Genomic DNA, 18,535 nt, shown 5'->3' with positions numbered 1-18,535 from the left:
GTGAGGGCTATCTTCTTCACTCAGTCTACATATTCAAAAGCTAATCTCTTCCAGAGACCCCCTCACAGACACACCCAGGAATGTTTTACCAGCTACATGGGCATCTCTTAGCCCAGTCAAGTTGACACACAAAATTAACCATCACAAGGGAACACAGAGATTAAACTGCTTACCCAGGTAGCTGATGCCACAGGCTAGGCTCCAAATCTCTCCGCTTTACTGTTCCCATCACTGCCCAATCTGCCTTGTTTCCTTTCCTTTCAGATAGCTCTTAAGAGTTCCCTAATATCCCAGTCTAGAGCCAATGTAGCCTTAGACTTGGAAAACAGGAGTTCTCAGAGGAAATTGGGAGTATCCACCCACCACATTTGATAGTCACAAAATAAAGAGCCCGTTTCAATGCTATTGCTTGGTATTTCATTTTTATCAACCTGGCCTTTTGTAGCACGAAATATTTTTAAGATACATATGGATTCTGAGAAAATTTTGTTCTCCCCTCACAGGTCTCGAAATTCACCTTCCATTTACTTTGTGATTTAACGTCTTGAAGCTAGATATACCTACAATGTGCTAGAGATTTAAAACTAAACAAAAGAGAGGTAACAGGCAGGAAGCAACCAAGTTCAATATAACATATCCAACATTAATGGTATGAAGCAAATGCTTTGATGACCAAGAGTAAGGAAAAAGTAATGTATTCATTGTAAATGGTAGGGCTATGACTTCATCAAGGTGGTGATTTGAGCTGGGTTTTAAAGGTTGTGTAGGAGTCTACCATGGACCCAAGGGGAGGAGAAGGGCATCCCAGGAATGGTCAAGGAATGACTGGAGCATAGGAGCTGCTAGTTACAGTGTTGTGAAATAAGATATCAAATGGTGGTGGGGAGACGACTGCAAAGAACTCTAATTCGTGAAGATAATGAGATTTGTGTTATTCCTCATACTCTACATAGCACTTTCATCTTCATTTTCACTTGATACTTAAATTAACTCTGTAGAGTTGTTATTATTTTCCCCTCTGCAGAAAATGAGAGGTTAGGCCCCAGTCCTCACAGTTGGATCCAGAAATGTTATAGTCTTTGGCCTCTAAATCCCATACTCTTTCTAGTACTGCAAAAAATCAGACTGCCCTACAAATAACAAATGTTGGTGAGGACGTGCAGAAAAAGGAAACCTCGTGCACTGTGGTGGGAATGAAAATTGGTGCCGCCGCTATGCAAAACACTATGGAGTTTCCTCAAAAAACTAATAATAGAACTACCATATGACCCAGCAATTCCACTCCGGGATCTGTATCAAAGAAAATGAAAACACTCACTCACAAAGATAACATGCACCCCGATGTTCATAGCAGTATTATTTACAGTAGCCAAGATATAGAAGCAAACTAAGTGTCCACCAACAAATGAATGGATAAAGATGATGTGATACACACACACACACACACACACACACACACACACACAAATGGAATATTATTCAGCCATAAAAAAGAATGAAATTCTGCCACTTGCAACAACATGGATGGACCTAGAGGGTATTATGCTTAGTGAAGTAAGTCTGAGAAAGACAAATACTCTATCACTTATATGTGGAATCTAAAAATTAAAACAAAATGGAAACAGATTCACAGATACAGAGAACTAGTGGTTACCACTGGGGAGAAGGAAGTGGGGAGGGGCAAGATAGGGGTAGGGGATGAAGAGATACAAACTACTATGTATAAAATAAATAAGCAAGAAGGATATATTGTTCGGCACAAGGAATTACAGCCATTATTTTATAATGGCGTATACTTTAAATGGAGTATACTCTATAAAATTATTGAAACACTATGTTGTACACCTGAAACTAATATAATATCGTAAATCAACTACGCTTCAATTTTTTTAAAAATCAGACCACCATGGGAAGAACCCAGAGGAAGTTCTCTCTGAAATGTTCAAATTGAATTGTATGCCCTTAGGGTTTGGTGATCTGCAGAGCAGCCACCCACCATAAGCCATTCCTGTTAGCCTCATCCTGAAAGTTCTCTCCATATCCATGGTGCCTCTCTCAAGACTGGTTGCAGCTGGGAATGAGGTGATGGAATTTGATGTAGATGAGGAAAAAACCTGAAGTCAATTTCAGGATTTCCTTCCCTTGCTCCTTCATCCCCTTAATTTTTCTCATCCAAAGTTTGTTCCAGGAAGGTATTTTTATGTGTATATTTACTTATTTACTTATATATTGCCTTATTCCACAAAGAATTTGAGGCCATTCATATAACATACATAGAATGGTAAAATATTCATTTTTAAATCCTAAAGAAAGAGGGAAAGGGAGAGAGGAAGGGAGAGAGAAAGAGAGAAAAAGAGAGAAAGAAAGAAAGGGAAAAGAAAGAAATTGCATTAGAATATGAGAGACAAGTCATGAGGTAAAAAAAATACGGTTAAGCTGGTGATGGGATCTCTACCAAAGCTCTGTTTGAGCTGTAATTTTTGTTCTAAGCTTCCTGGCAGACAAAGCAAGCTCGGAAATGTAATGTGTGACACAGGTCTTTTCATCCATGAGGAGAAAACATACAAACTCTTCAGCAGAAGCAAGTATTTTTTAGTAATTAACTCTAAAATAAATTTTTCTTAAGAAGTATCCTACAGGTGACTCTGAGAAATGCAGTGAATAATATCAACCTAAGTGTCCACTGACAAATGAATGGATAAAAAAGATGTGGCATGTATATACAAGGGAATATTACTCAGTCATAAAAAGAAACGAAATTGAGTTATTTGTAGTGAGGTGGATGGACCTAGAGTCTGTCATACAGAGTGAAGTAAGTCAGAAAGAGAAAAACAAATACCGTATGCTAACACATATATATGGAATCTAAAAAGAATTTTTAAAAAATGGTTCTGAAGAACCTAGGGGCAGGACAGGAATAAAGACGTAGATGTAGAGAATGGACCTGAGGACAGGGGGAGGGGGAAGGGTAAGCTGGGACGAAATGAGAGATTGGCATGGACATATATACACTACCAAATGTAAAATAGATAGCTAGTGGGAAGCAGCCGCATGGCACAGGGAGATGAGCTCGGTGCTTTGTGTCCACCTAGACAGGTGGGATAGGGAGGGTGGGAGGGAGATGCGAGAGGGAGTGGATATGGGAACATATGTATATGTATAGCTGATTCACTTTGTTATAAAGCAGAAACTAACACACCATTGTAATTATACTCCAATAAAGATGTTAAAAAAAAAGTATCCTACAGGCGACTCTGAGAAATGTAACGAATAACATCAACAATGAGATTTGTGTAGTACCTTAAATGAAACGGAGGGTTTCATCCAGCCACCCAAGATGTCACCAAGCTGTAAGTGAGCTTCTGTCTTAGTCTCCATCCGTCGCTCCCATTTCTTCCTGCTGCTCAGAGAGCACGCAGCCCTGGTGCACGGGCATGCGCTCTCTCTCTCTCTCTCTCCCTGGGAGTTCCTCCACGCCCTAGAGGGCATTTCACATTGGATGCCTGCTTTTCTCCCACTTGCCGGTAACATATTTTTCAAATTAGCACTTGGTAGCTTTGAGGGAAACCCAGACATTGTTGGGAAGAGAGTGAGAGGCCAGCTGAAAAAAATAAAAGGAGAGGTCTGCTTTTTTCTCAGCTTGTTATAAGTTTGCAATACAAGTAAAGAAAAATAAACAGATTCTGCAACTGATACAGAAGTTCCCTGGCTTTATGTGGCACCAAAGCCTGGTCTTCCCCCAGATTCTCTGCTATTTACAAGCAGGGAGCTGTTTCTCATTCGGAAGAGGTGAGGCATAGCCTCCATTCCTACCTCCTCCCTGTCTTCATTCCCACATTTCCCTGTGGATGGAGAGAGGTGGATGGACATCAGGTGAATAGATGCTCAGACTGGGAGACTCCATCCTGCCCAGGAAGCCACATGGGTTCCTGGTTTGTGAGCAATATCTGCTACTGAAGCCGCATTTTTAACTCAGTGAGACGCCTCCCTGCTCCTGTCAGAGGGAGAAAAGCTCAAGAAGCTCAGCTGATCTTCATTAGCAAATTGGATGAGCTGGGCTCCGGCTAAGGCCTTCCACCTGGCCTCTCTCCCACTCCTTATGAGGACTGTTCCCATCGTGACTAAGGTCTAAAGAGGGGAAAGGGGCAAAAAGGAAGGTTTTCCCTGAGAAGCTGGGAATACATCAAGAAAAGTGATTTCTTCATTTTGATTAGGGAGGTGGCATTAGGGTCTGGCAGGGTCAAGTGGTGGAGAGATTTTGTAGTCCAAGGACCCCTGCTTGAAACCCGACTCGGGCAATTGCCAACAGTACCCTTGGGCAAGTCCTTTTACCTCTCTGAACCTCAGTGTCCTCCTCCATAAAATGGGGATAATGCCTTTGTAACTGTAAAAATTGGGATGCTATTTGTGAACGTGCTTTAACTGCTTAGCACGTGGCAAATTCTAGTTGTTATTAGACAGCAGAAGATCTGGTTTCCATACCCTCCCAGATTCTGTGCTTCTAACATTTACTGGCTGGGTTCTTTGAACCAATCCCTTATCCTATCCGAGGCTCAGTAAAAATATTGTGAAAAAGGAAGTTACCACAGAGCACGGGGCTGTTGTGAGAATCAAGTGAGACTAAACATCAGGAAGTACTTTGACAACTGTAAAATGCTAGACAAATATTAGCTGTTAATATTATTAAGCAACAGCCTAGAGGCCTGTGCTCTGTTGCCAACTTCACATGTGTCTTCACCCTCGGCACTTTCTCAGTTGAATTTATCACGTTCTCCTACAAGCTGTCTTTTCCCCTGACAATTATTTAATTCCTTTCTCAATAACCAAGTTCCCTGAGTGGAGCCTCAGAATCCATGGGGAAAATAAATCTATTCCTATCTTTGGGGAACTTGTAATAGGCAACACAGAGAATAAATAACCAAGATAGCAGGAGGAAGATAAAGTGAAAGGGAAAGAATATGGTTGTTGAAAGGGAAGATTTGTTTCTGACGCCCAGTACTGGCTGAGTGATCCTGGGTGAGTCTCTCGGCTTCCCTGAGCTTTAGCTTCTTTTTCTGTAAAACAGGTCTGATGATAATAATAATAATAATAATAAATACCTGCCCCATGCACTTGTAGTAAGGATTAAATGAGATACTGCCTACTCACAATGCTGTATAAATGCTGCCATTATTTTACAGGAAATGTTAATTGATGCCACTTACTGAGCATTTTCTCTGCCAGGCTGTGGGCTAAACCTCTTAAATATATCGTTACAATTAATCCTTACAACTTTTAAATTAGGTGTTATAATCCCTATTATAGAAATAAGGAAATCGAAGGACAAAGAGGCAAATTACTTGGCCCAATTCTAAACAGGAATTTCTGGAACAACCTCAGATCCATGATGCTAGTTAGTCCTCTTGATGGGTGGAGAATTATAGGGAGAATGGAATGATAGGAAAAGGAGGAAAGAAGAACCTTGGAATGTGGGAGAGCAGCAGTCTCTCTCTCAGAGCTACTTTCTCATGGAAACTGCCTGGTACCTTGCCTTCAAATTCCTCTAGCTACTACTCACTGAATACCCATTATGTGCAAGGCACAGGGGAGAGCACTTAAATGTGTTATTGCATCGTCTCACACTGTGAGATGGGCATTATCTCCATTTTACAGTTGACAAGACTCAGGAAAGGTAGGAAAGTAAGTTGTGGAGAAAATTCTGGAGCCCAGGTTTGTCTGATTCCAAACAAAGCCCCATGTTCTTTCCACTACCCATTTGATTTCTTTCTATCCACTGATATCGGCAATAATACAACTTCTCAGGATTCACTTATTAGCCTAAGAGTGGACTTCCAGGCTGCTTTCTCCTCATGGTAGACTTACAATACATGTTTCCTTACTTGGCGTCCCACAGAAGCAGATCCTGAGACAAGGATTTGTGTGCAAGTAGGTTATTTGAGAATGATCCCAGGAAACACCAGTAGGGGTGAGGAGACATGAGATAGTCACTGAAGGGTTTATTGCCAAACAAGGAGTTTGATTCCATTGGAAACTCTGGGGATGTGGTGGAAGATACACTTCAGATATCGCTCTCCCTTGAGTGAGGGAATTGGGATATTTACACACAAATTCCTGTCTTAGTACTTCTGCCCTGCTGTACAGCACACACACACACACACACACACACACACACACACACACACACACACACACACCCAGAAAAGAAGAAAAGAAAACAAAATACCTCCCAAGCAAAAGATGCAGATGCTTGAAGTCACAACATCACTGAATAAATAAATGAACCAAGACCAAGTGAATGATATGTTGGTGGTGAGGTGTAGGAATGGGGTGTCAGGGGTAGGCAGGCTGCATAAACGAAAGACAAAGGGTAAGGAAAGGTCAAAAAATTTACCCAAGTACTGGCTTGAGGATTTATCAGGCTCTAATCCTTGTCACATGATGTCATGTACATCAAGAGACCTGAGGCAGACTAGATTATTGTTCCAACTTTTCATTACCTAGCCAGTAACGGGATTATAAATCTCCACCCTTTGCCATGTAACTTGGCAGTGTCTCCTGCTTTGGGTGGGGTATACCTCCTTATGCTTTGACTCTGGGCTTCACCATGTGACTATGCTTGGTAAACGGGATGGTAGCAGATATGACGCAAGCAAAGACTTGAAACAGGGTTGCTTATTCAGGTTTGCCAGAAGTATCGTGCGGGTTGCAAAAGAAAGATGAGCTACCCCAACCAAGCCCAGCCTAGATCAGCTAACCCCAGCCAGTCACAGACACATGAGTGAACCCAGCTCAAACACCTAACTGAGCACAGCCTAGAACTGAGTTGACCCACAGACACATGAGCTTAAAAAAATACTAATTGTATAGTGCTGAAATTTTTCTGATTATTAAATGCTCTGAAGCCAAAGATAATGGCTACAAAGATTGTATTTCTTTCTTCTGTACTAGCACCAAACATTCATTCAAGAAATTTAGTTCATCCAACATTTTATAAGTGGCTGCCTTGGGTCACCATCTGAAATTATTTATTTGTTTACTAGTCATTTATCATCCCTTCACTGAACTGTGAGTTTCAAGAAGTCAGGAACTTTGTCTTGTTCACCCATATATCCCAAGTGCCTAGCACAGTGTCTGTCATAGAGTGGTTGTTTAATAAATATTTACTGACTGAATTAATATCAGCTATTATACTATATACTGTATACCTTCAAAATGACATTCTTCTAACACAATTTATTAGAGAAGACAATGTATCTACACAACTGTAATTGAGTCCTCTGATCATTATATCATGGAAGCACAGAAGAGCAAATAATCAATTCTAAGCAGAGAAATAATGGAAGACTTTGCTAAAACAATGGCATTGGAGTCACTATTTGTTGACTCAGGGTGAGTAGTGCTCTTCCTGATGGAGGTGAGAAAAGAAGGCATTCCAATCAGAAGGGGCAGCATGAACAAAGGTATAGAGGTGTAAAAGAATACCTGGAGGGCTTCCCTGGTGGCGCAGTGGTTGCGAGTCCGCCTGCCGACGCAGGGGACACGGGTTCGTGCCCCGGTCCGGGAAGATCCCATATGCCGCGGAGCGGCTGGGCCCGTGAGCCATGGCCACTGAGCCTGCGCGTCTGGAGCCTGTGCTCCGCAACGGGAGAGGCCACAACAGTGAGAGGCCCGCGTAATGCAAAAAAAAAAAAAAGAATACCTGGAGTGGCTGAAACACAGCATGTGTGTATAAGGAAACAATGAGTGGGGCCCAACTACAAAAACCCATAAGTGACATATTACAAAAACTGCACTGTGTCCTCTAGGAAATGGGGAACTGTGGAAGATTTTTAATCATAAAACTTCTATAAAACAAAAATAACGGACTTCCCTGGTGGTCCAGTGGTTAAGACTCCATGCTTCCACTGCAGGGGGCATGGGTCCGATCCCTGGTCGAGGAAGTTCCACATGCCTCGCAGTGTGGCCAAAAAAACCCTATTATTATAATAAAGAAATTAAAAAACTAAAAGGAAAGGACAGAAGGGAAAAGTAAAAGGATAATAGTATGAGGTACAAGACAATTAGCTGAGATTAAAGCAGGTGCCAGGCAAAATTAGAAAGTAATAACAGAAATGATATCTCTATTAGAAAAAGAATTGACACTGAAAAATCAAGACACACATATGAAGGGAAATCTGAGGTCCCTAAGAACTCAAAGGAGAAGAGCAAAAAGTTCTAACTTATTAGGAAAATAAAAAAGAGAAGAAAATAACAATGTAATCTAGGAATATTGGATGCTTCCAGGAACCTTGAGTAAGAAAAAAATAATCAAAGACATAACTGAAGAAAGCTTCCCAGAGCTCAAAAATTTTTTTGAATATTTGGTCCAGCAAAATCAAGAAAAACAATCCTAAACCCAGATATCTGAAATTTTTTTGATTATATAGTTAATATAGTTAATGGAGAAAGTCCTAAAAACATCCAGGAGAAAAAAAAAGTAGTTATCTCTAAAGGAACAAAATTCAAACTGGCCTCAGATTTTTACTCTGAAACACCAAAATGTCAGATGATAATAAAGCAATGTCTATAAAGATTTGAGGGGAAATACTGTAATAAGAGTATTTTTGAACCCATTCTTCATTTGACATTCTTAGGCTGTGTTGTGTGTAACTTAGGAAGTGACTCCTAATTGATCCCTTCCCACACATTTCTCCTACCTCCAGTCTATCTTCCATACCCTTTGTACTGGTTCTGCTTCCTCGCTAAAAACCTTTCAGAGCTATGTGATTTTAAAAAGTGTGATGATATGTTAATGACAGAATCTAGGTGGTGAGTATAGAAGTGTTCACTGTCAAATACTTTCAACTTTACCGTATGTTTGGAACTTTTATTTTTATAATTAAAAAAATATTTCAAATCATTTAATTGTCTACGAGATAGAATCCAAATTGCCTGCAAAGAGACAGGCAAACCTCCTCAATCTACCCCAACCTACCTCTTCCGTAGCATCTTCTACCCATTATTGTCACCCCATTTCCCTCTTCTAGTCACCACGAACCCCAGCTGTTCTTGAAATGCACTCTTCTTTCATGACCTTCCATTTATACTCTTCCCTTGCCTGGAACTGCCCTCTCCAAGCTTTTCTCCCTGTTTATTGCTATTCCTCCTTGGAGACCAGAATAAACACTGTATCTCCATGAAGAGCAGTGAATCGCTCCTCTCCTCCTCCCAGAATTCCTGGTTGACACTTCTCTGAGGGCACACATTCACCTTGTACCATATGTGTTTGTGTTCCTATCACTTCACTCCAACATGAGTGGGCATCTTGAGAACGGTGACTGTGTCCTTCATCTCTGTCTCTAGCAAAAGCCAGAATCTTACAGAATACATGTCCATAAAGGACATGTGGTTTCTCTCCGAGGTATGTGGGGAGGGTGGGGGCCCAAAAGGAGAAGTTTAACTGAGATAGCATTAAATTTGAATTTGTCCTGCAGCAGCTGGGCTTGAGAACAGACAAAGATGAATCTGACATCTCACACAAGTTAAGTTTTACAGTGATATGCAGTGAAAAATGAAAATGCAGGCCCCCTTGTTCAAAAATTATTAAGAATTTCACAATCATGACAGCATAGCATTAAACAAAGTGCAGGATCCTTTTGAGTATGGATCCCTGTACACCTGTAAAGGTGACACACCCATAAACCATTACCCTGTTTACTCAAGGATATCAACCTGATTGGGGTTTCCTGAGTCTCTACCAGGTTCCTTGAGTACAAGCAGTGGTTGTCTGCCTGTCCTTGGTGAGGTACAGACAGGGAGTAGAAACACCCAAGTGGGAGGTCATCAAGTCTCTTATCTCTCCCTACGTCATTCTGAGACTTTATGTGGTTTCAAAAACTGTTGTTAGTAAGCCACATCTGAATCTGATGTCTGGGTCCTGAGTACAGATTCCTATTCTGCCTGCAGACTCACAGTGCTATACTGTCCATAAGTTATATTACGGTTCTTGTATTGCAACAAGGTAATGATGACAAGTCTATGATCAGGCCTCACTATGTATCTCCTACTTGACAAGACTTAGGAAGAACTGAGCACAGTGTCTATGAGAAGATAAGACATTTTCGTACTAGTTGGTGTTCTCATTCAAGAATACAGAACATGCAAAAAAAAAAAAAAGAATACAGAACATGCTATGTCTTTTCATTTATCCAAAAATTCTTTATATTACTCCTATAATTTGTTAAATAGTTCCTTCATGCTTTTTCTTTTTTTCTTTTTTTTTTTTTTTGCGGTACATGGGCTTCTCACTGTTGTGGCCTCTCCCGTTGCAGAGCACAGGCTCCGGACGCGCAGGCTCAGCAGCCATGGCTCACGGGCCTAGCCGCTTCGCGGCATGTGGGATCTTCCCGGACCGGGGCACGAACCCACGTCCCCTGCATTGGCAGGAGGACCCTCAACCACTGCGCCACCAGGGAAGCCCAGCCCCCTTCATGCTTTTTAAAATTGCTACTACTTGTATTGTTTTTGTTATAGTTGTAAGTTAGATATTTTTCTCTATCATATTGCCTAATATTTTGTTTGTTATATAGAGAAAATCTATTAATTTTATATATTTATCTTGTATATAGATATTCTACTTAACTCATTACTTCTAGGAGTTTTTTATAGTTGATATTTTCAGTTTTTTATAGTTGATACAATATAAACATGTACAAATAGTGATGTCTTTGTGTCTTCCTTTGCAATAATCTTTTATTTCTGTTCAATGTCTTATTGTATGGCCCAGAACTTCCAGAAAAAAGTTATATATCTTGCTACTGATTTTGGTGACAATGAGCCTAATGTTTCATTATTAAGTATCATAGTGTTTATTTTTGAATAGTTCATTTTTGCCACATTGAAAAAAATTATTCTTAGTTTCTTAATATTTATATTTTTAAATCTAGAATAGCATGTTATTAAATGCCTTTTCACTATCTACTAAAATTATCGTATATCTCTTTGTTCTTTTACCTAGAGTTATGATGTATTATATTAATCAATTTCTTTCCATCCTGGAATTAATAAAAGAACGACCTTCATTTTCCCAGAAGAAGCCATACTTAGTCATTATGAATGATTCTTTTGATGTATTATTGTATTCAGTTTGCTACCATTTTATTTAGGATTTTTATATCAATTCATTAGTGAGAATGGCTACAGTTTTCTTTTGTATACTATATGTATTACATGGCTCTAAAAATTTCACAAGATCTATTCATATTGTGCATGGTTTATTTTAGGGAATTAAATGTAATATCATAGGAATTTCACCTCCATATTTTCACTTCTTTGATGAAAAAAACGAATCACTGCAAATTCCCTCCAAAGATGGAGTACTGTTTTGGATTAATTTTCTTAACAGAATGGGAGAATTCCAGGGGCTTCCATTTGTAAGCCTCTGTAAGTAAGGTAGTGGACAGTCCATAGGATTAATAACAAAGCTAGAAGACCAATCCTGTAAACCAAGGGAAGCTGGGTATACCAGACTATAGCCAGTGCCTTGCCATGGTCACTGACACTGCTATCATTGGACCCCAGGTGCCACTCCCAGCATTCCAGACTACTTATTCTAAACTGCCCCTGCTTCTTTGCTCCACTGATTCAGATTCAAAACTCTGGTATGGCTGCCTGTACAAGGCCCAGTTTCTGGGTCCAAGGAAGGCAATTATATGTCCATTTCAGTTTATTTTATGGGATGTGGGTCATGCCTCGTATGAGAACTCACACAAACATATGGAAGGAGTTTGGAGGATGTGCCTCCTCCCTTACAACAAAAAATGCTTCCTATGCACTTCTATGCAATAGAAAATAATTTACATATCTGTCCATTTTAATTCTGAAGTAACTCAGCACTAAAACCATCTGGTTCCAGAGCATTTTATCAATAATTCTATAAAATATCACCTATTCCTTTCATTATTATTAGTGTGTTGTAAGTGCTTGTATTTGGTGTACCCAAAGATGAGTAAAACAAAGCCATTGCCCCAGGGAACTTATAGCCAATTCTATGTGATTATAGTTCTCCTTGTACTCTAGCATTAAGCAGAATGCCTGCACACAACTGGCTCTTAGAAAAAGTTTTGTGAGAGAATGCTTTCCAAAATGTAAAATAAAATTTAAGAGATTCATTTAAAATATTGTTGTGTTTGTTTGGGGATTCTGATTTAGTGACTACATTAAGATTCTTCTAAAGAAATCAAACCCAGCAATTAGATAACTCGAATGGGCATTAAGGGTGATCCATGCATAGATAAATGAGACCACTAAATCTATGAATTATAGAGGAATTGGTGAAACCAAGTGAAGGTATCAATGTCTTCCTCAAAAATGTGTAATTTGAATGTAACAGTGAGCCCAAAATTGTGAAAGTTAGCTACTATTATACATAAAAGTACAATAAAAATTGCTAATCATTGTTCATGGGAGCCCCAGGAGGAATTTAGAAAACTGTAATAGTCAAAAATAAGCTAAACCATCTAATTTCACAAACATAAGGAGTAACCACTAAAGGCAAGTCCATCTACCATTTGTCAGAGCAAACGTGTTGAGATTTGGAACCTTCAAGAACTAAACCATCCAATTCAGCCAATCCTTGAGATGAAAATTATAAATATTCTGGTAATCATAAGAATCCCTTTAGAAGTGAGCATATGTTTACAGAAGATATCATTATGGCCCTCTTTTCTTAACCAAGGATTCCTAACCCAGGCACCTGAATAAGGATGCAAGGCCAGAATTAGGCAGGAAGTGACCATTTCAGAAACCTCTGCCCAACTGTGGAGCATGGGAGTGTTTTCTTAAGGCTTTCTTTTACTGCTGCTTTTTAAACTTTTTTTTTCACCAACTGGTCCAGAAGGAAAATTACAAGATAGAATGAAAAAGAGATGAAAATTCCTAGCAAAATGATGATATGTCAGTCCTTTTAAAAGATGCTTGGAAGACTCTTTACAATGGCTCCTGTTGATTTTTAAGCATCCCAAATGTGCAAATCATTGCATTACTTTTGCATGCATCACACCAGAAAGTGTTTGCATTTTTATTTTCGTGGGGCAGGGGCAGATGAATTCCTGGAAAAGAAGCTGGCACCATGCCATCTCTCAGAAGCTGATGTGGGTGGGAATCCAGAATCTGGGCAGGAAGGTGACTTACTACGTGTATTCTGTTAGTGTTCACAAATAGCCCTTTAGACATCCATTATCTTACCATAACCCTATAAGGTAAGGAATTAAGATCCCAATTTAACAAGTAAGAAAATTCAAAAAAAGTAAAGGACTTTCCAAACATCAGTTCAGTGTTACAAGATTTAACATCAACATTGATGCACAAAATTGACTTGGCTAATGTGATCACCCAGGCGGATATCACCTTCCCCTATCTCTGCACTCTTTTGAAGCTCCACGAATGACCAAACCTTCCCAGCTCAAAGACCACCCTTTAGTAAAAGGAAAAATAGCCACAGCTCCCACAGAAAACTCCAAACCAACTTTGGGAGTTCCCTGAATGTGGACAGGAACTGTGACTTGCTTCTAACCCATAGAATACCTCAAAGGAGATGGGATGTCAACCTTGAGATTATATTACTTTATGTAAGACCCCACTTCACCAGCCAGCTCACTCCAGCTCTCCTGCTGGCTTAAAGGAAGTAAGCTGCTGTGTTGTGAATGGCCTATGGAAAGAGCCACTTGGCAGGGAACAGCAGGCGACCCCTAGGACCTTCGGGTGACCTCTAGCCAACAACCAGTGAGAAGCCAAGGCTTCCATAAACCACAAAGGAATGGATTCTGCCAACAATCTGAATGAGCTTGGAGGTGTCTTCTTCTCCAGCCAAGCATCCAGATGATAATATACCTTGGCAGGTACCTTGACTGCACCCTCTGAGACTCTGAGTAGAGGCCCCAACTCAGCCATGCCTGGACTTCTGAGCTACAGAAACTATGAGATGATAAATGTGTACTGTTTTAAGCCATTAAGTTTAGATAACTAACACAAGTAGAGCTGGGTCTGAACCCAGGTTATCCTAACACAAACCTTTATTTCTTCAGCTGCACAAGTAAGAAACAAGTTGTATGGCTAGAACAAGCTTATAAACTGTGAATTTAAGTGAGGCAGGGCTCAGCGGCCCCCGTGAGGTGACTGTCCCTGCGCTGAGGCAGCAGCTACATCACTGACCATCTCTCCATGAGAACGAAAACAACATGATGAACAGAATCTCATTCATCACCCCCTCCCTCTACCTACAGACACCCTGGCATCATGGAAAGAGCCATAATGCCCTCATTTTTCTCACTTATTTTCTTATTTGGACTTATTTGGACATGTCACATCACCTCCCTCAGCCTACGTTTTTCTCATCTTTAAACCAGGGAACATCGTAACACATTTCGCAGGGACACAGAGGGATTTAGAGCTATAATACATACAGGAAACCTGTAATAATTAATAAGTGGAAGCTGTTACTATTATGTCATCTGGATGACTTTCCCCATTTTACAGATGTAAAATCAGAATGACTTATCCAAAGCCATACAGCTCTTATTAGTCAGTGAAACTGCGAGAGGAGGCCAGGTTATCTGATTCTAATTCCAGAGCTTTTCCTACTGCATGTCCCTTCTAATTTTTAAAAAATGTTCAAAACACAATTTAATTTATGCTAATTTGAAAAATAAATATATTCCATTCAGCTCCTTGAGGAAAAGGGCTGTTGTGTAATGAAAAGAAATATTTGAGCTGTCTCAAATCCTTTGTGGAATAGATCAGGATAGAAATGCATTTCCAGAGAAGACAGGAATCCTTGGTTTAAATAATTACACCTAAAATAACTGCCACAATTATGCAGCTCCTTAGCATCAAGTTTCTGGGTTTTGTCAGAGGCAGCTGAGTTCCCCTTGAACTTTTCCATCCTAGTTACAAAACAGAATTAATTGAATCACTATGACCGAGTTCCTCTTGCAACTCTGGGGAAGACCAGAGACACGCGTAGACACGCAATACATCTGTAACAGAGTATTTAAGGCTTTATCCACAAATCACCAAGGGACCACCAAGTCTCACTGACTGGCAATAGTCAACACATTCTAAATCTAACAAAAACAACAACAAAGTCTGCTCTTCTGAAATTAGCACAACAGCAGACATACGCCAAAATGAAATCTGTCTCTTGAATTCAGCACCACACTCCTCTCTTTCTAGCCTGTCCAGAGCACACAAGCAGGTGAGAGGTTCTGATATCTCTTTGTTGCCTAAGGAAGTCAAGCAAAGCATCAGATAGGGATTCAGCCTGGACCTCCTTTCAGGTCCCATACAGCCCTGGGAGCCCAGGATTCAAATGCGTATTTTGCTATGCCAAGATATAAACCATATGAGTCCATGGAGAAAACTGGATTGATTACAAAACGCACAGGTTCTATTGAAGTGCTGCCATTTTGAATCACACAGCTAGAGAAGTTTGCTGAAGGCACTTATGGACCAGGTCAACCACAGGTCCACAGGCACTTCTATTTACCACCTTAAGAAGGAAGGTCAAGAAGGGAAGAGCTATCAAACCAGGGAGAAATAGAGGTGATGTTTAACGACAAGCTAATAGCATTTCAAGGTGTAAAGTAATCTGGCAATAGGAAACCAGCCCATTAAATTATAAACATTAGATGAAACAGCAACAAACACTAAGAAAAAATACCCATAAATATTAACTAACATAATACCTTAATTAGCAGTAAACTGCATTATTAGAATATATTCCCAGTAGAGAAATGGTAAGGGAAACCATCAGATCTTCTGGGAAAGCTTACACAGAACTGGAGATAGAGGAAAAGAAAAGGAAAAAAAGATATGGAACAATTATGCAGCATCTGTTTCTTACACATCAGCGGGGGGGGGGGGGGGGGGGGGGGGAGGGGGGGGCACTTTTCCCTAAATCAGTTGAACAGTCAGTGATGTGAAAGATGAGAACTCATTAGGCAGCCTGCAGACAGCACCTGAAATGGTTTGTCAAACAGTTGTGCCTCTGAAAATCAACAAGGAACCAGGAGGGGAGGCTTCTTTTATAGCGGGAAAGGCAAAAGTAATCTAGAGCCAGAGACAGGCTACTGAGCTTTCAACAGGCTCATTATGCTCAGCTCTGCCTAAAAATGACAAAGACACAGAATGCCAGAGTGGGAAATGAAACTTAAGGCGGCAACAAGGAAGGAAATATTTATTGGATATTTATCACAAATATTGAATATTTATTAATACAAATATTTACTGAATGCCTACTAGGTGCCCCGTACTGAATATCACCTCTTTTTCCTTCCCAGCAGTCCAAGAAGGTGGTATTCATTCCACATTTAGAGATAATAAAACTAAGGCTCACACAGGAGAATCTGCTCAAAGTCACACGGGACTGGATTCAAAGGCAGATATGTGCAACATTATAACCAGATCTCTTGAACAGAGCAAGGCTGCTTTCTAGAGAGTACAAAACTTGAAGGCTAATGTCCATTAATGAAAGAGCTTGAGAAAGAGTTTTCAGGAGATCAGCAGGGACAATAATTGTAGACCTGTGAATTAAGAGCTGATTGTGGATTCAGTTTATGCTTCTCCCAAGTCAGGAAGCCTGGAGGATCCACAGCCCAACTGAGACAGGCTGGGACCTGGGACCTTTTGCTGCAGTGCTGCAATGCTTTCCCCTGGACACACCTCTCCTTGAGCAACAAAATAGAAAGAAACTGTATGGGACTAAAAACAACTGTGTGCCTGCACAGGTGGGGCAAATTCTGGACCCAAAAGATATGAAGAGACCAAAAAAACCCAACTGCCACTTTTGAAGAGCCTGCAGCAAAAACAGGGTGTCAGGAGCAAAAGCAGGGTACTGCGCATGCCCCCTGCACACAACACCACCTAAGGGGTGGGCAAAACACCTAAGCCACCCCTCCGGCCCAACCCCTGGACACACACTACCCTCACCCCCTATAAGGAATAATCTTGCCGCCCTCAGGGAGTGAGCAAGCAAGGGAACCTATTGTTTGTTCTTGCTCCCTGCTGCTCCAACAGGGGCCCCAGTAAAGCCTTGCCTGAATTTCCTGTCTGGCCTCTAGTCAATTTCTATTGATTGGGGAAGGCCAAGAACCCTGGTCAGTAACACAACCAGGAGGGAAGGAATAAAAGTAAGCCTTTGTGGGCAGTATCTTTCTGTGTCTTCCTTTCTCTGCAGCAGGAACCTTGCTGACGCACTGGTGGATCCAAATATTCTTCAGTAGGTCGTCCCCATGCTTACAAGTATCCCTGCTTACAAGGACAACACTACAGACGTCCTTCAGGCCAGGAGCCGAGTTCCTCAGACTATGTGAATTGCCTGCTAGAGGGATTTCGGACTCTCTCTCTCCTCTTTGCCTAGAAAAGGCTGAAAGTAAGTAATACTGCTTGAACAAGGTAACTCTCAGATGCCCTTTTGACCCTGATTTTATAATTCAGCGTCCAGTCAGGAAGAGGGCTTTTATTTAACACATATTTAATGAGCCCCTCCTGTGTGCTGAGAGTTAATTTTCTTTCACTCACCCATTGGAACTCAGTCTCAAGAGAAACCCACAGAGCCCCTCAGGTCATCTTACCCAACACCCACTGGGAAAAGAAGCCCACCCTTGAACTCAAGTCAACAGATTTTTCCTACAGTCAAATGCCATGGAAAATTGCAAGAAGCAGAAGGCATGGCCTATTCTCCAGGAGACTTACGAGGCTGCAGCATGTAAATGCAGGACCACTTGCACATTTGTGAAAGAAGCCCTATCAGCTCAGTTTCTGCCTTGCCTAGCATTTCCACTATCAGCACCTCCACTGATGCAATGGCTTCCCTGGGGTTCCAGGACGACAAAGAGAAGAGCAAAGACTAGCCTGGTTCATGGACTCTTCGTAATTTTTATTGGTTTCATTATCCTCTTCAGCCTGATAGCAGCAGGTCATGTCTGCCCTCCCACCTGGATGCAAGGAGCAGCTGTAGCAAAGGTTTACAGAAGTTAAAACCCTCTCCCGGGCTTCCTTGGTGGCGCAGTGGTTGAGAGTCCGCCTGCCGATGCAGGGGACACGGGTTCGTGCCCGGGTCCCCGAAGATCCCACGTGCCGTGGAGCGGCTGGGCCCGTGAGCCATGGCCGCTGAGCCTGCGCGTCTGGAGCCTGTGCTCCGCAACGGGAGAGGCCACAGCAGTGAGAGGCCCGCGTACCGCAAAAAAAAAAAAAAAAAAAAACCTCTCCACCACACTGCGCCATGAGGACAAAATTTTACCCTTACCCTCCTTCAGCATCATAACAGTCGTGCATGATAAAGGTACATTCTTAAGAGAAACAGGAAGAACGCTGAGAGCCTTTTGCAGAGATGTCTGTCCTCAGTGGGACCCTCTAGGGATCTTAGCCCCTTTTAAATGGCATCCTTTCAAGACCCCCCTGAAAAGTCCCAAACTAAGTTAAATTAGTAAATATATGCTAAGTGTTTAGAACTGTGTTTAGTCCATTGTAAACACTGTCAGTGTTTGTCATTATTATT

Source organism: Mesoplodon densirostris, chromosome 6, assembly GCF_025265405.1.
Source record: "Mesoplodon densirostris isolate mMesDen1 chromosome 6, mMesDen1 primary haplotype, whole genome shotgun sequence".
NCBI lineage: Eukaryota > Metazoa > Chordata > Mammalia > Artiodactyla > Ziphiidae > Mesoplodon > Mesoplodon densirostris.
Note: the sequence above shows the minus strand (reverse complement) of the source record.